General features: G+C 49.1%; 1 long non-coding RNA gene across 1 annotated transcript in view; it reads left to right on the top strand.

Moving 5' to 3' along the window:
• Positions 1 to 13,064, top strand: part of LOC309365363 — a 109,591-nt gene that overhangs the window by 5,093 nt on the left and 91,434 nt on the right. The gene's annotated exons all lie outside the window — the stretch shown is intronic.

The following is a 13,064-nucleotide window of genomic DNA, read 5'->3' as shown; positions in this document are numbered from 1 at the left end:
CCTCCACCCCTTGGGCCGCATTTTGTCCCCTTCGACCTCTAGATCTTCATTCATCACCTGCACATTCCCTTTGGCCTCAGGAGGTCCATACTGACCATTTTGGGAGACCCATATATAAGTCTAGTGGCAAGGCTTGGTGCTTGTGGTCAGTTGAAGGAGTGCTCAGTTGGAGAATGTTCTTGGAGTTGGACCTCCATCTCTCAGCCTTGCATTATTGAATGGAGAGAGCTGGAGATGCAGAAGGAAAGCAGCTGTAGCCTGACTGCTGGAAAGGCCAGATTGAGACACTCACCCCAATTATGATTTATAATAATTATATGCCGCCAGGTCTCGCACCCGCCTCCTGACATTGGCTTATCTTAGCCGAGATTCCCTGTCCAGGCCTCTCTCACTGTTCTTCCTCCTTTGCCGTGGGTGGCCAAGGGCTTCTGGATATTCTAGCTCTGCTCCAACTGGGAATTATTTATTAAATTTGTATACCTCTCTTCAACTGAAGATCACAAGATAAAAATATGTGTGACACTGAAAAAGGTATTAAAGGTGAATAACACTGATTGTTGGAAAGAAAAGAAAGAAGATGAAATCCGTGGTATGTCCTCCTGAAAGTAATATAATAATTAATAATAATAATAATAATAATGATAATAATAATAATAGCAATAACAACAATAAAGTGTAAAGAAGAAACCAATCTTCAAATCAGTTTCATATTCCCTGGCTGTATTTCTCAGCCATGATTGTGACTCAGAATCTTAGCCACACTTTTTTCTAGAATATCAACTGGATCTCTTTGTAATAGGAGCCAGGTCTTCCGGGGTGGCGCCTTCGGCAATGGCTGCCTCCCTCTGAACTGGAGGGACTAGCTCCGCGCGAAACGGGTCGTATCCGCTACGGCGAAGCGGGGACCTTTTAAAAAATCACAGGTGGACGAAGCCTGTGACCATGGGACTCGGCGGGCACATTTAGCGCCCCCCCAACCCGCAAAGGAACCCATTAACGGGCTCCGAAGCGAAGAGGGGGAGGTGGCGCGGTGCTGTGAGTCTACTGCTTTTTCCGTGGAGTGAAGCCGCATTGTCGTTGCCGGAGAGCGCTGCCTTTTTCCTGGACAATTTGGCATCTAAAGAATCACCCCTGAGTACTTAAAATTCGAACAACTGGAACTTAAATAAGGACTGGCCAGTAGAGAAGAATTGGACTCAAAATTTATTTCAATTTGGTACTGAAACGGGAAGGTCTATACAGGAAGTCAGCTTTCTGTTTCTTTGTAGTCAGAACAAAGCAAAGACAACGTAAACTAGAGCTCAGAAAATTACCTTTAAAGGATTGACTTTCATCATTTAAAATTGTGGAACCCCCCTTCGGTGGCAGGAAAAGAAGGGGGATTCTTTCTGGGACTGTTTAAACCTGTAGAAGTGAGTTTAAAGTAAAGTAACTTTCCACCGTCCGGATCCTGCAGCGGAGTGTCAGGACTGACGTTTGAAGCTCATTGACCAGAGACAAATGTTTTTGACAGATAGTTAAAAGAAAAGTAACATAGGGATTCCATTGTTTCCTTTCACATTTTAAAGGAACAAATATTGATTGAATATCTTAAAAAATAAACTTTGTTGCTATTGTTCTTAAAAGAAAGAAGAAACAGACGTTTTCCCCCTAGAGGGAGACTGTGAAATTGTAACCAACTTCAGGAGCTTGCAGCTGTTACAGATTACAATCGTGGGAAAGGACCAGTGACCTTGTAGAACAATGTCTCCAGAAGCTCGTTTGGCCGCTCTCTGCAAAATAAATGCCCTACTGGACCAGTTAGGACAGAAGATTGATATGGTGACTAATGCGGTTAGAAACTTTGAACAGGCAATAGGAAAGTACGCGGAGCCTACCCAGGAACTCAATTTGATTTATATCAAATCCACTCTGATTAAAATCTATCACAATGTCTGAAATAAGGATGTGTATCTGAAGAAGTGTGCATGCACACGAAAGCTCATACCTAGAACTAACTTGATTGGTCTTTAAGGTGCTACTGGAAGGAATTTTTTGTTTTGAAATAAGGATGGAACTATACAGAGGCGAAAAGGACAATGTCCTGGCAGCTGCTACTACTTAGGGGTCTGAAACGGATAAATGAAAATATTATCAATCATCACACACTCAGTTTCATCAGCAGGGAAGCCAAGATGCATCCTAGCAGGACTTTTGGGTTTGCGCTAGGCTATAATTGGTGGTATTCAGGACAATCCAAAGTATGGAGATAAGTCGTAGTGAATACAGATGATCTGGGACAGCCAAGACCCTCAGCTGGGAGGTTGCGTGATGGGGGTCAGGGGTGCTGGAAGGAGAGGGGTCTCTGTCGAGGCTCCTCCCCTTCCTTTAACCCTTCCATGGACTCCCTCTCTCCGTTTCCCCACCCAAAAGGCACCCAGCCAGGCGCCCCATGACCCCAGGGATTCCTGGGGACAAACTGGTAAAATCAGCAATAGTACACTGGGTCATATATATAGGTCATGATTAGAGCTGGGCGATATATTGGTATATTGTCCAAGACTTTCTTGAAGTTTACATCGTGATAATTGTTTCCTAATACTGAGCTGGCAATATATTACGAATCACAATGTGTGCAAGGGCTAGGCAACACCTGCTTTTCAACATTGCGATAACTTACCAGCTAAACGCTGTAATGTTAGTAGCAGCTAAACCTCACAATATCACCTGCTAAATATTGCAGGGCTATTAGCAGATAAAAATCATAATGTTATCATTACCAAAACTCACAATATCACTTGTGGTTTATTACTAGCTAAACCTCCAATATCACCTGCTAAACGTTGCCATGTTATCAGCAGCTAAACATTTAAATCGGCCACAAGGTCTGAAATAGGGGTGGAACTGTACAGAGGAGAGCAGCACAATGTCCTTGCAATTGCTGCTACTTAGGGGTCTAAAATGGATAAATGACAATATTATCAATAATCATCTCAGTGGGACTATTGGGTTTGGGCTTGGCTAGCAAATGGTAGTATTCAGGACAATCCTGTATGGCAATGATGATCTGGGACTGCCAGCAGGGAGACTGGGGAATAAGATGTGATGGAAGGGGAGGGGTCTCTGTCGAGGCTCCTCCCCCTCCCATTAACCCTTCCCTGGACTCCCTCTCTCTGTTTCCCCAGCCAGGCGACCCCAGGGATTCCTGCCAGGGGGAAGCCGGGAGAATGGGGGACCTCAGCCCCCACCCCCAACCCTGCTTGGGGTCCTCCTTCCCCTTCCCGCCCAGGCGTCCCGGGGGGGGGGCGGGGCAGCTGAGCATCTCTCGGCCCCCCAGGAAAGAGAAAGGGGAGTCTGGCGGTGCTGCTGCTGCCCAGGAGATCTTGCCAGGTGTAGATCCCTGCAGGTGTTGGGTTCCCCCTTCCCCCCTGGGTCGGGGCCTGGATCGGGGCCCCTGTCGACGGGCCCCAGGGAGGGCGCTTTCCTTACGGGGGGGTCTCCCCTTACACCCCTCCGCCCCTATTTTCCCCCCCCCCATCTCTCCCTCTTTACCTCTTGGTCCTCCGCCTCCCTGGCTCCAGATTAATCCGCTTTCCTGGTCTGCAATAGAAACGGGGGGGGGGGGGCGAAGGAAGCTCTTCAGCGACGCCCCTCCTCCTTTTCCGGTCTGGAAACTTCCGGCGCGTTTCTCGGCGACACTTCTGGTTCCTTTTGGGATTCGCTTGCCCCTAGAGCTACATCCTGGAAGGACAGATTGTGAAGATGAGGCTCCAGTACTTTGGCCACCTCATGAGAAGAGAAGACTCCCTGGAGAAGACCCTGATGTTGGGAAAGATGGAGGGCACAAGGAGAAGGGGACGGCAGAGGACGAGATGGTTGGATAGTGTTTTCGAGGTTACCAGCATGAGTTTGACCAAACTGCGGGAGGCAGTGGAGGACAGAGGTGCCTGGCGTTCTCTGGTCCATGGGGTCACGAAGAGTCGGACACGACTAAACGACTAAACAACAACAAAGAGCTACATCCGCAGAGCAGCCCCTCCCTGTGTTGGGATGGGAAGAGGACGGGATGGCGCTGCCTCTGGGGGCTCCATGGGGACCTGGCCCCCCTCCTTCCTCCTCCCCACAACAGGGGAGGGAAGAGGATGAATGAGAAGGAGGGAAGGGCTGCCCCTCCCCCTGTGGGTCAGGAGAGTGGGTGAGGGGCGGACCCAGGGCAATCTGGGGGGTAACTCCCCCTCCGCCCAGATTTGCCTCGCAAGGTCCTCTGTGAAGCCGAGATGGAGCCAGCCTCTGGGGGTGGGAAGAGACATGGGGCTGTCTGAGAGAGAAGGGGCGCTTCCTTTCCTCTCCCCCCCTCCTCCCCACAGGCTCTCCTGCGCCCAGAGACCCCCTTGGCCCGGCTGCCCCCTCGCCAGGCAGGGAGAGGGTGGGGTCCCCTTCCGCCATGAGAGGAATGCAATGGGGTTGTGAGGGGGGGAGACCCCTTTCTGCTCCCCTCACAAGAGGGTCCCCGTTGTTTCTCTGAGGGACAAGAGAGGAGGCGCCCCTCCCCCCGCTGCTTCTTTCCCTCAGCGACTCCGAGGGCAACGACTTTTCCCGCCTTTTCCCAACTTCCCGCCCTTCGAAATCTGAGCCTCGCCTCACTTTCAGGCGCCAAGGAGGCAGATTCCCCGGGCTCCCTGATTTATTAGTGGATTTCTTCTCATTCGCCCTGATTTCTGCTCATATATCTTGCTTTTGGAGCTTCTCTCTGCTTCTTTAGAAAGATGACTGTATAAAAAAACCCTCACCACTGCCTGCATCCCATACAGTATGTAAAAGTCTGATTTCTTCCTATTTGCTGTGTATAATTCTTCCTCCAGGACTGTTCCTCCTTCCTCCCAGTGTCACTTCCAAACTAATAATTCTTCCCTCACTGTCCTTAAATAGCTGCTTGAGGTCTAGTTTGGGGCCTGCATAAAGAACCTCTCTTTTCTTGTTTTAGCTGTAGGTACTGTAGCAGGAGAAGGGGACGGCAGAGGACGAGATGGTTGGATAGTGTTTTCGAGGTTACCAGCATGAGTTTGACCAAACTGCGGGAGGCAGTGGAGGACAGAGGTGCCTGGCGTTCTCTGGTCCATGGGGTCACAAAGAGTCGGACACGACTAAGCGACTAAACAACAACAACAACTGTAGCAGGAACCCCCCCCCAATCATCCAGTTTGTACAAACTTCACACACACTCACACTCACAAACTTCACACACACTCACACACTACATACGCCACACTTCTGTTATAAATTCATAGAAAAAAAATTAACCATACATCGGATTTGCACTGTTCCATTTTTATTTTACTCCATGAAGGAAGGACTACAAAATGGGGAAGGTTTGATACAGGGCAGCCATAATCCCTTCACTATCCCAGCACATCTACAGGAGCCCTGCCCAGTTATGGCTATGCCAACCCTGATGATCCCAGACAGAAGACAATCAAGATCACAAAGAACTTGCATATGGGAGTGGATTCAGCACGGACTGGAGCAAAGGACACTGATCAGATCTTCCCTCAGGGGGCAGGAAACTGCAAACTCCCCTTTGTCTCCTGGAAGTGACTCATGGGGAGGGGGGAAAGGAGGAACCAGCCAGGTGACAGGACACTCAGGTTACCACCAACTCATCCCTCAACCCCTCCTTTCTGTTACAGATAGGTAGCCGTGTTGGTCTGCCATAGTCAAAACAAAATAAAAAAATTCCTTCCAGTAGCACCTTAAAGACCAACTAAGTTGTTCTAGGTATGAGCTTTCGTGTGCATGCACACTTCTTCAGATACACTGAAACAGAAGTCACCAGACCTTTCTATATAGTGAGAAGGTGTGGAGGGGTATTACTCAGAAGGGTGGTGGGAATGGGTGATTGGCAGATAGCTGTGATGAGCCTGTTGACGACTCTTAACGACTGCAATAGGTCTTACAGGAAAAAGCAAGGGGTGAGAAGGTAAAAAATGGCTTTGTCATGTATAATGAGATAAGAATCCAATGTCTCTGTTCAGACCAGGTCTCTCCATGGTTTTAAGTTTGGTGATAAGCTGCAATTCAGCAGCTTCTCTTTCCAGTCTATTTCTGAAATTCCTTTGTAGTAAAACAGCTACTTTGAGATCTTGTATAGAATGTCCTGGGAGATTGAAGTGTTCTCCTACTGGTTTCTCTGTCTTGTGGTTCCTGATGTCGGATTTATGTCCGTTTATTCTTTGGCGCAAGGTTTGGCCTGTTTGTCCAATATAGAGAGCTGAAGGACACTGTTGGCATTTGATGGCATACACAATGTTAGACGATGAGCAATTAAATAGTTCTGAGATGGTATGTGTGATGTTGTTGGGGCCAGTAATGGTGTTGTCCGGGTGTATGTGGCAGCAAAGTTGGCATCTGGGTTTATTGCAGGCTCTGGTGCCAGTGTCCGTGTTAAGTCTGGTTATAGTATTATTGTGGGTTAGGAGTTGTTTAAGATTGCGTGGCTGTCTGTAGGCAACGAAAGGTCTTCCTCCCAGAGCTTGAGAAAGAGAACTGTCATTGTCCAGGAGAGGTTGTAGATCTCTCTACACCCCACCATCAACCTAACAATGAATCAATCTATGCAAGAAATACATTTTTTGGACACTACTATAAAAATACAGGATGGGCGCATAGACACCACCTTATACCGTAAACCAACTGACCGACAAACATATCTACATGCCTCTAGCTACCATCCCAAACATACCAAACAGTCCATTGTATATAGCCAGGCACTACGTTACAGCCGCATCTGCTCCAATTCTACAGACAGAGACTCTCACCTAAGAGATCTACAGCAAACCTTTTTAGAACTAAAATACCCAGCAGATGAAGTTGGACAACAGATCAACAGAGCCAGACTGATACCCAGAAAGAACTTGCTGCAAGACAGACCCAAAAAAGAAAATAACAGAACACCTCTAGTCATCACATACAGCTCCCAAGTTAAAACAGTACAACGCATCATCAGACTTAACACGGACACTGGCACCAGAGCCTGCAATAAACCCAGATGCCAACTTTGCTGCCACATACACCCGGACAACACCATTACTGGCCCCAACAACATCACAACTAGGACGCACCTAGTTTTAAGAGGGGGAAATCAAGGGGGGGAAATTATCCCCCCCACCCCCCAAGAGCAATGGACAGGCTGCGTGCAGCCTGTCTGCTTCTCCCGGAGCTTCTCGGGGCTGCGGGGGAGGCCCGGGTTCCACCCCCCCAGCCCCAAAGAGCAAAGAAGCCAAGACAGCGAGCGGGATCCATAGCCGCGCAACCTCTCCAGCCAGGAGCTAAACCTCTCCAGTGCGGCTAAAGAAGAAGACAAGGCAGCAAGCGCGATCCATCCTGCTCGCTGCCTTGGCTTCCTCTTTAGCCTTGCGCAACAGGGTGGATCGTGCCCGCTGTCCACCGGGGCTGGACTAGATGACTCCTGGGGTACCCTTCCAACCCTGCAATTCTATGACCTCGGAAGGTGTTGGAGGTCTCCACCACTGGAGGCTTTTAAGCAACGGTTGGGGGACCATCTGCCTGGCGTTCTTTAGCTGTGATTCCTACATTGTGAGGGGGCTGGGCTAGATGACCCTCGGGTGGCCCTCCCAACTCTATACAGTCCTACAGTTTTGCGTCAGGAGATCCACAGCCACTTCACACAATGCCCACTCCCAATTTTCATTGGAGAGACATGTGGCTTCAGTGTCTAGGTAGGTACACCCCTACCTGCCACTCTCCCCCCACCTCACTTAAGCCGAGGGAATTCGTGCCCAGAGAAGCTCCCAGGTGAGGCAAGGGTTAAGATCTACCTCTGGTGGATCACAGAGAGGCGCAAGGCTAAAGAGGAAACCAGGGCAGCAAACGGGATGGATCGCGCGCTCGCTGCCCTGGCTTCCTCTTTAGCCTTGCGCAGCCTCCCCCCGGCTGCAGAGGTTGCGCAAGCCTTTTCTAGAGGAGGGAGAAGGGACTGACTGGCGGTGTCAGTTCCTTCTCCCTCCTAGGGAAAAGCCTGCAAGAGCCGCGTGAAGCTTTAGTGGGGCTCTTGGGGGCTTTTCCTGCCTGCCTCCCCCCTGCATTCGCTCCATAGGACGCACAGACTTTTCCCCTTAGTTTTTTAGACGGAAAAAGTGCGTCCTATGGTGCGAAAAGTACGGTGCCAGTGTGGAATGGAATAAAGAAAGATCTGGAGGTGTGGGGATGAATGAAATTATCGATGTGGGGAAGGATTTCAAGGATAAAGATGAGCGTTCTGCCAAAATTATTATTTTTGTTTCAAACAATTCCAGTAATCAGAGGGACGGCTATTTTTAAGGAATGGCAAAGAACAATTTCAAGGTATATCTGGCAGGGTAAGAAGCCAAGAATTCAATTTAAATTATTAACAGATGCGAAAGAAAGAGGAGGCTTCGCCCTGCCAGACCTGAAATTATATTATGAAGCAACATGTCTCTGCTGGTTAAAGGAATGGATAAAATTAGAGAATACGGAGTTGCTAGATTTAGAAGGATTTGACAATAGATTTGGGTGGCACACATATTTATGGTCTGGAAAGAAGAAAGGTCATTTAGGCTTTGAGAACCACATTTTCTGAAGATCGCTGAAAGAAGTTTGGGATAGGTATAAAAACCTACTCGAGCCAAAAACCCCACACTGGTTGTCTCCATTAGAGGTTATGAGTGTTAAAAAAACTAATATGAGTAAAAATTGGATTACATATGGAGAGCTAATTGTTAAGGAAGGGGGGAGGTGGAAAATGAAACCTTATGAAGAGGTAAAAGAGCATGTATATGATTGGTTGCATTATTTACAAACAAATGAAATGTTTAAGAAGGACTTCAAAGAATATGGATATGCAGAGAAAGAGTCAAAATTTCAAACAGAAATAATAAACAATGAATTTAAGATATTATCTAAAATGTATAAAGTTTTGCTGGAATGGCATACAAAAGATGAGGAAGTTAAATCGGTTATGATAAAATGGGCCAGGGATTTTGGATATAATATACAAATGGATGATTGGATTAAATTATGGAATGAAAATATGAAATTTACTGCATGTACAGCGCTAAAAGAGAATATTATGAAAATGATGTATAGATGGTACATTACACCGGTAAAACTTGCAAAAATGTATAAAACATGTAAGAAATGTTGGAAATGTAAAGAAAAGGATGGTACTTTCTATCATATGTGGTGGGAATGTAAAAAAGTGAAGAGCTTCTGGGAATTGATTTATAATGAACTGAAGAAAATGTTGGAATATACATTTGTTAAGAAACCAGAGGCTTTTCTTTTAGGAATTATAGGAAATGAAATAAATAGAAAGGATTGTAAACTTTTTCAATATGCAGTAACAGCGGCGAGAATACTACTGGCCCAGAATTGGAAACAAGAACAAGTACCAACATTAGAGGAGTGGAGAATAAAGCCGATGGACTATGCAGAACTGGATAAATTGACAGGAAAGATTAGATATCTACAAGACCAAAAGTTTATCGATGACTGGAGAAAGTTGGTGGACTATTGGGAAGGTATAAGTGACAGAGAAATAACGTTAGTGGCATTTAAAGAAGCTCTGTAAAAGTCAAAGAAATGTTGCAAAAAAGAAAAATAGGTTTTAAACGGTTTTCCGAAAGGCAATAGTGAATTTAAGAAATGTGTACTCAAAAATTAAATTTGGATGATTGTCAGAGAGGCTGAAGGAAGTCGAAAAGTGAAAAATTTGTTAAAGTTGAAATGTGATATGTATTTTTTTGTGGAAATTAATAAAAAATTATATATATATATATATATAAGGAAAGTGTTCTTAACATAATGGGGCCTCCTGCTGCTGCCGCACCGCTGGACCACAATTTCTGTTCTCATCCTGGGTGAGCAGAGTCTGTAACCTGAAGCGTATGTAACCTGAGGTACCGCTGTAATAATAATAATAATAAGGCAGGCTCTTGAGGGGGGAACACGGGAACCCACCCATTTCCCTAACAATCTTCCCCATCCCTTAAATCTCACAGAGTTAAGAGATCTGATATAGTGGGAATAATGGAAACCAGGTGAGAAGGAGTTGGGCCCAGGTGTCTCTGGGGGGGGGGAGCCCTTTAGATGCTTCTGCACAGAAACACAGGGATGTGGGGGAGACTGGAGTTGCCCAGAGAGAAGCCTCAAAGGGGGGGGGGAATAATAAAGGGGGCTTCCTCTTTCCCCCCATGCTTGGACTCGCTCTCACAGCCCCCAGCGCCCCGTGCAGCTCCTGATCTGGGACCTGAGGCAGGGCAAGGACTGAGCTTCAGGGGAGGAGAGGGTGGCTGGATCGGGGCTCCTGCTCAGGGATCTCTCCCTGGCAGATTCCTGGGCAGGAGGGAGAAGTCAAGGCAGGCGGCCCCCCAGGCCCTCTCCCTTTCTCCAAGATGGCTTCGATCCCTCCCCAGGGATGCTTCCCTTTTTCCCTCCGCCCCCCCCCAGGGTCCCCTTTCCCCAGAGGCCCCCCTGGCCGGCTCAGCCTTCCTGCCAAATCTCTCCCCATCCCAGGAGGGAGACGGGGGGGGGGTCCTCCATCCAGGCCTCTCTCGCCCCCATTAACCCTTCCATGGACTCCCCACTCTCCCCCCAAAGGGGACCCACCAAGCCTAGGATCGCGACGCCCCAGGGATTCCTGCCAGGGGGTTCAAGTCCCAGCCCTGGGGGGGCCTCCCTTTTCTATTGCCTCAAAGGCGCCCAAGGGGGGGGGCAAGGGAGCTGAGCATCTCTTGACAGCTGAGCATCTCCTTGCGCTGCAAAGGAGCTCTTGCAATGCAAACCCTGTCGGTGCTCCCTCTGCAGAAAGCCCCCCCCCGCATCCCCCCGCCGCATTTCCCATAGTAAAAGGCAGGAAGGCAGATCTCGGGGGGGGGGCGTGCAATGCAATCCCTGCGAAAGGAGGGGCCCCGATCTTCAGCCGGATTGCATGCATGGGGCCTCTGTTGTTGTTGGGGGGTCTCTGCCCCCTTCCCCTCCCCGCCCTTCGCCCCCTCCCCGCCCTACAGCTTTACCTCTTTGTCCTCTCTGTCCCCCCACTTCCATCGCTCGCTCTGCTATTCCGATTTCCTTTCTCTGGGGGTCTCCAAGGAGGCGCCCCCTCTGCGTCTGCCCATAGAGCTATGAATAAGAGCCCCCCCCCCGGAAGGAGGGTGGGAGCAGGGGAGGCCGGAGCGGAGGGGGGCAAATTGGGCAAGCTTCACGCACCGGAGTTTTTCGGGGGGGGGCGTCTCCTTCCCTGCCGGCAGCTGAAACCAGCTCCTTCTTCCGCATGCAAAGGAGCGGAGCCGCCCTGATGTGCTTCCCTCCAGCCAAAGCTGCAGAACCCCCCAGCCTGCTCTTGGACAGGGGCGCCCTCGGCAAGGGAGGGGGCAGGCGTAAAGGGACGGAGCCCAGTCCCATTTGGCCAGCCCTGATTGAACGTTCCCATTTTACATGCACAGCAGATAGCTGGTTGCAGGCTGGTGTGAGCTTTTCACGACTATACAGTTCAGCCTGTCTCAGAATAAACTATACATTCCTGGTAAGTGTTAGCATTTCACTCCTCCCATTGCAAGGACCATCTGATTCTTGTTTCCTTTGTGAGAAAAGAAGCCAGTCTGTGTGAATTCCGTCTCTGGTACTATTGTACTTTTTTTCCTGCTCTGTCTTGCGATAAGACAGGATGTCTGTATGAGGGCTGCTCCTCTCATATGTATTTGTTATGTTTTTAATCTGTAATTAGTAGAAATAAAGTAGGTATGCCCAGGTACCTCCTCAACTGAGTCTGCGCTGCTTTTACTCTGCTATACCGGGCGCTCACAAGAGAGCAGCTGTGAGTCTCAGAACACAAGGAATGCCGCGTAGCTGTTCCAGTGCCGGAGGAGGCCGTGGGACCTGCAAGAGTGTTCCATTATCGGTCCTGGGCCCAGACGCTGTGGGCTGTTCGCTGTGGGAGCTGTTTGTCTGGGAGCCCTGCCAGAGAGTGATTGATGGAGGTATGTGATGTGGCTGCCAACAGGCTTCTCTGCATGCCAAGGAGAGCTGATTAGGCCTAGTATACCGAAAGGTGCCGACAAAGGTCCGTATAGTTAAAGCTATGTTTTCCCTGTAGTGATGTATGGAAGTGAGAGCTGGACCGTCAAGAAGGCTGATCGCCGAAGAATTGATGCTTTTGAATTCTGGTGCTGGAGGAGACTCTTGAGAGTCCCATGGACTGCAAGGAGATGATCCTGAAGCTGAGGCTCCAGTACTTTGGCCACCTCATGAGAAGACTCCCTGGAAAAGACCCTGATGTTGGGAAAGATGGAGGGCACAAAGAGAATGGGGCTACAGAGGACGAGATGGTAGGACAGTGTTAAGTTGTGTGTGAACATATCAGACAGCACAGCAATTCTTCAAACAGCTCTTGTTTATTCACAGGCCAGGACAGAACTGAACTGAACTGAAGGGTTCAATCAGCCTGCTTATATAGAGCTCCAGTACAATGTTACTGTAACAACTTTCTAAAACTATCCAATCACTGAATGTCACTTTCGATCCCTTTTTTGCATAACTATCTACAGTATCCCCCTGCTGGCCCAGGGTGAGAACTTCAGTACATAGCAGACAGTGTTCTCAAAGCGACCAGCATGAGTTTGACCAAACTGCAGGAGGCAGTGGAAGACAGGAGGGCCTGGCATGCTCTGGTCCAGGGGGGTCACAAAGAGGCGGACACGACTAAACAACAACACATGCCTAAAGGATCTTCACTGGCTCCCAGTATGTTTCTGAGCCTCCCATTTCCTTCTCGGGGGGGGGTGGTGGCTGAGCATCTCCTCTCCCCCCTCCCTTGCTCGCTCTGCTATTCCCATTTCCTTCCCCGCAAGACAAAGGGATGGAGGTCTCCAAGGAGGTGCCCCCTCGGGGGAGCGGCTCCTGCTCCTAAACCAGCCCCTCCCCCACTCCCCGGAGGCCCAGAAGGGAGGGGAGGGGGAGGGGGAGGGATACCCCACTTTCCTTTCACCCCCGCCCCAAATCCTGCCCCCCCTTCCCAGCTTCCCTGTTTGCAGATTCAGGGGGAGGAAAAG

The sequence above is a fragment of the Podarcis melisellensis genome, assembly GCF_964234715.1.
Source record: "Podarcis melisellensis genome assembly, chromosome: 2".
Lineage (NCBI taxonomy): Eukaryota > Metazoa > Chordata > Lepidosauria > Squamata > Lacertidae > Podarcis > Podarcis melisellensis.
This window is presented reverse-complemented; position numbering and strand designations above follow the sequence as displayed.